Source organism: Tamandua tetradactyla, chromosome 18 (genome assembly GCF_023851605.1).
Source record: "Tamandua tetradactyla isolate mTamTet1 chromosome 18, mTamTet1.pri, whole genome shotgun sequence".
Taxonomy (NCBI): Eukaryota; Metazoa; Chordata; class Mammalia; order Pilosa; family Myrmecophagidae; genus Tamandua; species Tamandua tetradactyla.
In genome coordinates, this window is record NC_135344.1 from 70,040,813 (window position 1) to 70,050,466 (window position 9,654).

Consider the following 9,654-nt stretch of genomic DNA (forward strand, 5'->3'; position numbering starts at 1 on the left):
AGAGATTTCAGATATTCTTCTAATATTCCTATTTCTGCCCTTCAAATTATGCCTACAAAAATATCCTCCAAAAATAAACGGTTTCAGCTTCCACTTGGAAGCCAGCTTGTTAGTCAACTACATTTATTGAATGTCAGATGGCTAGCTGTACTATAGGAGCTTATGTTATCAGACTGCTTTTCTACTCGATCATTTTGGGTCCAAATTTTCATCTGCAAATGGACAAATTATGAAAATAAATCAGGAATGTGTGCAGTATAAAATTAGCCCTAAATGTAGAATCCAGATTTTTTTTTATTTGGCTGTACATCCTTATCTCACTGTCATGGACATGAAGTACTGACTTCATACACATCTCAGCATGTCATTTCATATGAGTGGCACCGACCCACCAGGGAGCTGTGGAGTTCAAAGTCAGCAATTAGATCAACTTTTCATTTTATGCAGCATGTTGTGGAGGATGTCCCATGCAATTTGTAGTGGTCCTAATATCAGGATTCCCTTCTTAATTTCACCTTCAATACTTTTCTTCTGTGTCCTACAGAGGTACAGCATAGCATCTGTGATAAATGCGCAAGTGGCCACAACCCCCACCTTTCCTACGGGTGTCCCCAAGGCTGTCCTGCTGCAGGATGAGAAGCTTGTCAGCCCCACCGACAAGCACTCAGCCCCGAGAAGCAGACAGGACACACTGCTCAGACACATGAGTGAGCCCAGCCGAATCACCCGACTGTGTCCAAATCTCTGACCCACAGAGGCACGAGCTAAAAAAAATGGTTGTTGTTCTAAGTCACTAAGTTTGGGGGAGGGTTGCTATCCAGGCACAGCTGACCGATGTGGATTCCTGTGCATATTTGTAACTATTTTTCCTTTCATATCGTGTTTCCTTCCCCATATTTGAAACAGAAACAAGAAAGGAGCTGTTCTAATTTGCTAGCTGTCAGAATGCAATATACCAGAAACAGAACAGCTTTTATAAGGGGGGGGGGGCGGTTTATTCAGTTGCAAGTTTACAGTTCTAGGCTGAGAAAATGTCCAAATTAAAACAAATCTATAGAAATGTCCAAATTAAGGCACCAACAAGAGGCTACCTTCACTCAAGAAAGGCCGATGGAGTCCAGGGTTTCTCTCTCAATTGGAAAGGCACATGGCGAACATAGTGACACATACTAGCTTTCTCTCCATTCTCCTTGTTTCCTGAAGCTTTCCTGGGGGTATTTTCCTTCTTCATCTCCAAAGGTCTCTGGCTGTGTGGGCTCTCAGCTCTCATGGCTATCTCGTCGCTCTCTGTGGCTCTGTTGTGGCTCTAAAAGAGAGACTCTCTCCAAAATGCTTCCTCTTTTAAATGATTCCAGTAAAGTAATCAAGACGCACCTGGAATGGGTGGAGTCACATCTCCTTCTAATTAATACCCACAATTGGGCAAGTTGAAATAATCTCCCTGGAAATAATAATCAAGTTTCCAGACTACAATGCTGAATAGGAATTAAAAGAAGCTGCCTCCACAAGATTGGATCAGTATGTACTGAAAATCCAAAAAGCTATGTAGTTGTAATTCTTTTCTAAAGTTATTCCAGTGACTTTCCAGCTTAAAATTTGGAGGCACGTTTTCCCTACGAAGATTATCAAGTACCACTATCTTCCAATGTTGATAAGCCGTGGCATCATAAGTACGCATTCACACTTTAATATCATACATGCCACAGACATATCCACTCTTTCCCAGCATCTAACAAAGTTATTAGGAAAACTGGACTGCCACGACCAAGGAAGTTTCTGTGTGTACACAGTTCTGACAGGGAGAGCCAAGATTAGGGAGCAGTTTTAAGAAACAATTCTAAAGACCACAGGAACAGAAGTCATTTAAAATGCTCAGCATGTACTAGATGCGTGACTGTGACTCCAAATCATGATTTAGTACGTGTTGTATTATAGGGTATAAAAACGGCCACCCCCCCACATCCTATGGAATATTAAGTTGACATCCAAGACAGTTAAAACCTCCCGTAAGACAATATCCCACTATTTTCTGGTTGTATCAAAAAATAAACAACCAGCAAATTATTTCTCCTCTTAAAAAAAAAGCATTTACACTTTAAAAAAAATGGGATGAGGTGAGATTTCAATCTCATCCTTAAAAATATTTCTTCTAGAGCTACTAAAAAGCTTGCATTTACAAAATAGTTGATAAAAATATTCCTCTGAATTGTACAAGAAGGGAGAAACAGGGACCACTGATAAGACGTGGTATAGGATATTAATCAGACTTGAATTCTTTCTCTCCTGCTTCATCAGAGGCTAGACTCTCCTCGTTTTTGGTTTCTCCATTTTCTGCAGGCACATCTTTAGCTTCTTGGTTAGTCACTTCAGCTTGTTTCCCCTCGGTCCCTTTTTCCCTTCAGGTTGCACTTTTTTGTCTGAAGACTTATCTTTCCCTGCCGCCTTTTTTGGCTTCATTTTCACTTTCGCTGGAGCAGGTTTAGCTGTCAGTCTCGCCGACCTCCTCTTGGGCTCCTCCTTCCCTGCGCCTTTAACCGAGCTGACCTTCCTCTTGGGCATTCTGGCAGCGGTCCTGGAGTCTGTCGGGTACTGCAAGCCACCAGGCATGAGAGCCTTCGCAAAGCTCTATCCTTACATTTTATGCATTTGCTTTTTAGATTCTAAAGGAATTTAGAAATAGAGTTACAAACCAAAAATACAATAGTACTGACGTTTATATTTACCCGTGTCTTCATCCTCACTGGAGATATCTCTTCATGTGGCTTCGCTCTATTGTCTAGTGTCCTTTACTTTCAACCTGAAAAACTCTCTTTAGCATGTCTGGTAGGGCCGGTCTTGTGACAAACTCAGTCAGCTTTCATTTATCTCAGAATGTCTCAATCGTGCCTTCATTTTTTTTTTCATGCAATAATTTATTTATAACGGCAAAGTTAATCAATGGGATACAGGGTACTATACATCCCTTTGTAATCATATTCACCTTCAATATGGCAATGTTACTTATAACCCCACTAATTTGCTACCGTTACTTCTATTTGTTCTCTCACATTTAAGCTCAATCTCAGTGGGTAACTTTTCCCTGACTCTAGCTTCTCTGTACCTCTAGGGTCCCCTATATTCTACAGTGCAAATCTTTGAGATTACTTTTAATAGGAGTCATAATAGAGAAATCATACAGTACCTAGACTTTTGTGTCTGAGTTACTTCACTCAGCATTAGGTCCTCAAGTTTCATCCATGTTGTTATATGCTTCGGGACCTCATTTTGTCTTACTGGCACATAATATTCCATTGTATGTATATACCACACTCGTGTGTTGATGTGTACATGGATTGTTTCCATCTTTTGGCAATTGTGTAAAGTGCCACTATGGATATCGATGGGCAAATGTCTGTTCGTGTCACTGCCTTCAGCTCTTCTGAATATATACCTAGTATTGGTATTGTGGGGTTGTGGGGCAACTCGATATTTAGTTTTCTGAGGAACCACCAAATTATCTTCCATAGTGGCTGTACCATTACACATTCCTAACAGCAGTGAATAAGTGCTCCAATTTCTCCACATCCTCTACAATATTTGTAGTTTTCTGTTTAATAGCAGCCATTCTTATAGGTGTGAGGTGATATCTCATTATAGGTTTGATCTGCCTTTCCCTTATAGCTAATGAAGATGAGCATCTCTTCATGTGTCTTTTAGCCATTTGTATTTGCTCCTCAGAAAAATGTCTAATCCTATCCTTTGCCCATTTTATAATTGGATTGTTCGTTTTTTTGTTTTTGAGTAGCATGCTTTATGTAACAGGACATCAAACCTTTATCTGACATGTGGTTTCCAAATATATTCTCCCACTGAGTTGGCTGCCTCTTTGTCTTTTTGACATCATTTCTTTGATGCACAGAAGCTTTCTATTTTAAGGACTTCCCATTTATCAGTTTCTAATTTTGTTGCTTATGCTTGGGTGTAAAGTTTAAGAAGCTATTCCTATTACTATGTCTTGAAGATGTTGTCATGTATTTTTTCCTAGTAGTTCTATGGTACTAGCTCTAATAGTTAGGCCTTTAATCTATTTTGAATTAATTTTTGTGTAGGGTGTAAGGTAGGGGTCCTCTTTCATTCTTTTGGCTATTGATATTCAGTCCCTCCCCTCCCCCCACCTATTTATTGAAAAGATTCTTCTGTCCCAGTTCAGTGCATGCTTCTTCTTTTTTTTTTGGCATGGGCAGCCTCCAGAAATCAAACCTGGGTCTCCAGCTCATCAGGCAAGAATTCTTGCCATTGAGCCACCATTGCACCATCTACTTCTTCATTTTTGAAAGACAGTTTTACCAGATATAGAATTCTTTGTTGGAAAATTTTTTCTTGAAATGCAAACATATGTCTTCCCACTGCCTTCTTGCTTCATGGTTTCCAATGAGAAATCAACGCTTAATCTTATTGAGGCTTCCTTGGTTGTGACCTGTTACTTCTTTCTTGTGATTTTCAGAATTCTCTCTTTGTCTCTGGAATTTGACAGTTTCACATGGGTTTATCCTGTTTGGAGTTTGTTGAGGATCTAAGATATGTATTTTCATGTTTTTTTTTTTTTTGTCAAATTTAGGAAGTTTTCAGCCACTATTTCTTTGAATATTCTTTTTTCTTCTCCTTCTGGGACTCCTGCAATGCATATATTGGTAAGTATGATGGTGACGCACAGGTTCCTGAGGCTCTGTTCACTTTACCTCCTTCTTCTGTCTGCTCCTCATCTGAATGATATTGTCTTATCTTCAAGTTCTCTGACTCTTTTTTCTTGCCAGCTCCAATCTGCTGTTGAAGCCCTCTAGGGAATTTTTTATTTCTGTTACTGTGATCTTCAGCTCTGCTTGGTTCCTTTTCATAGTTTCCATTCTCTGTTGATAAGTTCTGTGTTTAGCTGTCATTTTCCCTTAGTTTTTATCCACATTTTCCTTTAGCTCTTTCACCATATTTAGGACCATATTTAAAAGTCTTTCTCTGGTACGTCCCAGGTCTGGTCCTCCTCACTGATGGTTTCTAATGCTTTAATCTCTTCCTTTGCCTGTGCCATTGATCCCTGTTTTTTGTATGTTTCATAATCTTAAACCTGGACATTTTGATATTTTAATGTGTTATTATTGGAATTTGACTTTTAAGTGTCTGTTCCTTAAACTTGTATCCAGCTAGTACCATGAAAGAGCTTTCTTGATTGCCAGGAGCTGAAAAAAATAGAAAAAGAATCAATTTCCCAGTCTTTGAAATTGACCTATGCAAAGTGTTCATCCAAGCCATGACAGAATAGCTCCAGGCCAAAGCTTCGGGGCCTCCCTGATCCTTTCTGCCCATGTAGTTTATTCTGGGCATGTGCATGTGACTCTAGAAGTTCCCCATTTACTGTTCCCTTCTTTCCTAGGAAACAGTTTTCTCACATCCCTGGGGAACTGCACTATGTCCTACAGCCAGCAATCCTTTGCCCTGGGCAACGTGAGTTGATGGCTCTCTGACAGCCATTCTACAGAAGAGTCCCATGAGCTGCCTTCCACACACAGGGCAAGTTATAAGATGGCAAGTTCCTCAGGCCACTACTACACAGAATGTAGCCTGTGTAGTACTACACAGTACTACACTGTGGGCCTGACACATATGCTCCCAGTACATGCAATTGGATTTTCTTGTTCCCTCCAGAACCAGGAGATCCAAGCCGCACTGGAGCACAAGTGGCTCCATTTTGAGTTGGTGAGGGATAGGACAGATCATCCAGGGTGCCATGAGATCCTACTACTTTTAAGTAGCCTTTTTCTTGGTTTGGTGTTTGCCCTGTTACTACAGTCCTTTAACTTTTCTGGAGCTTTGAGAAAGATATTTCTACAACTTCCTGATTGTTGTTCAATGCTTCTATGGGTGGACTAAGCCTGAAGCTCCACCATCTTGAACAGCCAGGGATCACTTATCTTAATCTTGATTAGGTTGAGGAAAAGTCTCAGGTACTAAAATTCTAACACCTTTAATAATGTCCCCACTTCAGGTTCAGCTCATGGAATCTTTTCACATTTCTGGGCAGCCAACTCCTCAGTCAACATGAGAAGCTGCTCCTTCTCAGTTCTGTTTACTTGTACCTTAGTCTCTGCCACCATCACTCAGCAGCACTTTTTTCCCCAGGACTTCTGGCAACACCAAAATTTTTCAGATCCACTGTCTTCTTTTAATAAGTAGGATGATACCAAGTCTTGAACACACTCAGCCCACTTTGTTTGTTACTGTGCCAGCCTTGTGACCCTTGGCTGGGTAATGGAGGAAACTCTGAGAGGAGGAATCCACAAGGACATAAAGAAATTGTCTTAGTTTGGGCCTCCTATGAGAAGAACTTGGGTCCATGTAGTTAATTCAGAGGTGATGAGAGTAAGGGACCTGAATAATATGTTAAAGAAGGGAAAAAACAACAAACAACTGGGAACTACTGTGAGCAAGTGAGACTCAGCGCTGGTGGGAACCACTGAGGACCCATGCAGGATGCACCTCAAAATTCCCCATCCCACCCCAAGACTGAGAGCTGGGTATTTATACATCCCAGCCCTCCTTCCACAGATTGACAATTGACCCCAGAGGCATGAGCCTTCAACCTCTACACACTTACATACACACACACACTTTTAGTTTGTGCCTATGCTCAGGTTGTACGAGCACCAAGGCTTTGGAGGAAGCAGAGAGTTCTGCAGCCAGTGCTTGAAATGCACCCAGAACTATCTGCCACAACGCAGGTGGAATTGACTTTGAGCTGAGGTGACACAGATTGAGGCATCAATATCTTATCCTGGGATAAGGACAACCCCTCACAGCCTTACCTAGAGCCAGGCCTCAGGCAAGACCCTAACTCCCTGGTTCCTTCCTTCATAAGAAAAACACAGACAGGCTTTTTATTTTTTAAAATGCCAAGGTTTTTTTTTTTAATAAAGTTTTTATAATTGGTAGGTAATTTAGTTTGAAAGCTGTGGGAATGCAATATACTAGAAACAGAATGGCTTTTAAAATGGGAAATTTATTAAGTTGCAAGTTTATAGTTCTAAGGCCATAAAAATGTCCAAATCAAGACATCAGCAAGAGGTTACCTTCACTCAAGAAAGGCCGGTGAAGTTCAGGGTTTCGCTCTCAGCTAAGAGGGCACGTGGTGACGTCTGCTAAGTTTCTCTCCCAACTTGTTGTTTCTCAAAGCTCCCCCAGTGGTGTTTTCCTTCTTCATCTCCCAAGGTCTCTGGCTGTGTGGACTCTGTTGTGACTCTCATGGCTCTAAAGCTTTTTCCAGAATTGTTCCCTCTTAGAGGGCTCCGGTAACCAACCCCACATTGAATGGGTGGAGACACATCTCCATGGAAACCATCTAATCAAAAGTTACCACCTACAGTTGAATGCATCATATCTCCATGGAAACAATAAAAAAAATCCCACCCAGCAATATTGAATGAGGACTAAAGGATATGGCTTTTCTGGGATATGTAATAGCTTCAAACCAGCATATTCTACCCTTTGGATGGTGAAAAGACATGTTCTTTCCAAATGCAAAAAACATTCATTTCATCACAATATCACAAAGCCTTAAAGAATTTTAGTGACAATATAAATACAGTACAGAGTCATAAATGGTATAAAATCTCATCAAAGTCAGCTACCGGCATGGTCTATCTTAAGGCAAAGTTCTCCTCTGGCTCTGGACCTGTAAAACTCAGAGCGCATTATCTGCTGCCAATATACAAAGGAAGAACACTCACAGGATACATATAACCATTTCTATACAGAGGAATTGGAAGGAACATAGGGGTCACTGGACCCATACAGTTCTGAAAACCTGCAGGGCAAACCCCATTAGATTTCAAAGTCTGAGAGTCATTTATCTTCAGGGCTTTAGAAAGTGGCAGGCCCACCCATTCCAAGGGCCTATGCAGTGGCCCATCTCTCTCTGAATGCAACCTTGGGAGACATTGAGGAGACCACTTTTTCTCAGCTCCACCCTGTCTAAGCATCAGGAGGCACCTGGGCTCTCTGCCACCTCCAGGCAAATGCTCAACCCCTCCAGAAAAATGTAGTGGCAACCAGGCTCTCCCCAATCCGCAAGAAATGTGCTCCACCTTATCCAAGGCCTGAGATGGCACAAATCTTCCACTGCAGGGAGGTGGAAGGCCCACCCTCTGCTTTCAGGGCAAACTCACCTCCAAGTGCTTGGGTGGGCCCACTCTCCTGGCCCATGGTCTTGACTTCAGACCTTAGCTTCCATAGTTCTGCCTCTGAAGTTATTTTTCCTCTAATGTGTCCCTATTCTGCCCTTTATAGTCCAGACTAGCAGTTGTTCCATTTATACAGATCCCACAACACTCTTGTTGGCTTCCTATGCAATAGGCTGGGATCATGCCCTTCAGACAAAAGGACTTTCCACAAATCCTTCCTGGATAACGCCATCTCCAGTTCCAGCTTTTTCTGAAATAGCTGACTGGTACCATGTAAAAAAAAAAATCCTCACATGGGGCACTATTCTCTGGGATCTCCCTTTCTGGAAGCGCAGAATTTTTCAGACCATCAGTTTCTGGTTTCTTTATACTGAAGAGTTCAGTTCTCAGCTTATCTCTTTTCGGTTGCATTTCACTATAAGCTGCAAGGAGAAGCCAGGCTGCCTTTTCCACATTTAGTTTGGAATTTCCTCAGCTAAGTATCCTGGTTGTCTCCTTTAAATTCTGACTTCATCTGACAGCAGTACTCAGTTTAACCAAATTATTTGCCATTTGAAAACAAGGGTCGTCTTCCTTCCAGTTTTCAATGACACATTCCTCATTTCTATCTACAGCCTTAGCAGAAGTATCTCTAGAGTCCACGTTTCTACTAACAGTCTCTTCAAAGCACTCTAGGCCTTCTCTATCAAGTCCCTCACAATTCTTCCAAAATCTTCCCCTTATCCATTTAAAAAGCTGTTTCAACACATTTGATAGTTGCAAACCACAGTAGCACCCCATTTCTCTGGTACCAAAAACTGTTTTAGTTTGAGAAAAAAAAGTCTGTTTCAGTTTGAAAGCTGCCAGAATATGATACACCAGAAACAGAGCAGCTTCAAAAAAGAAGAATTTATTAAGTTGCAAGTTTACAATTCTAAGGCCATAAAAATGTCTGAATTAAGAAACCAACAAGAGGTTACCTTCACTTAAAAAAGACCGATGAAGTTTGGGGTTTCTCTCTCAGCTGGGAGGGCATATGGTGATGTCTGCTAGCTTTCTCTCCAGGCTTCTTGTTTCACGAAGCTCCCCTGGGAGCATTTTCTTTCTTCATTTCCAATGGTCTCTGGCTGCATGGGTGCTGTTGGTTCTGGTGGCTCTGGTGGCTCTAAAGCTTTTTCCAAAATGGTTCCAGTAAGTAACCCCACCTTGAATGGGTGGAGACACATCTCCATGGAAACCATCTAATCAAAAGTTACCACCCACAATTGGGTGGGTCACTTCTTCATGGAAACAATAAAAAAAATCCCACCAGCAATATTGAATGAGGATTAAGGGACATGGCTTTTCTGGGGTGCATAATAGCTTCAAATCAGCACAGTAGGGTACAAACAAAATAGCAATTTGTACCATGAACATCTATTAATATCAAGTTAGATAATGGTTACGGGTCCCAGACAATGTTCTATAG

The 9,654-nt window shown here is 41.3% G+C and overlaps 1 pseudogene; it reads right to left on the reverse strand.

Annotated features, from left to right (window-relative positions):
* Positions 1 to 2,257: 2,257 nt before the first annotated feature.
* LOC143662696 (non-histone chromosomal protein HMG-14 pseudogene) lies at positions 2,258 to 2,559 on the reverse strand (annotated as a pseudogene).
* Positions 2,560 to 9,654: the final 7,095 nt, after the last annotated feature.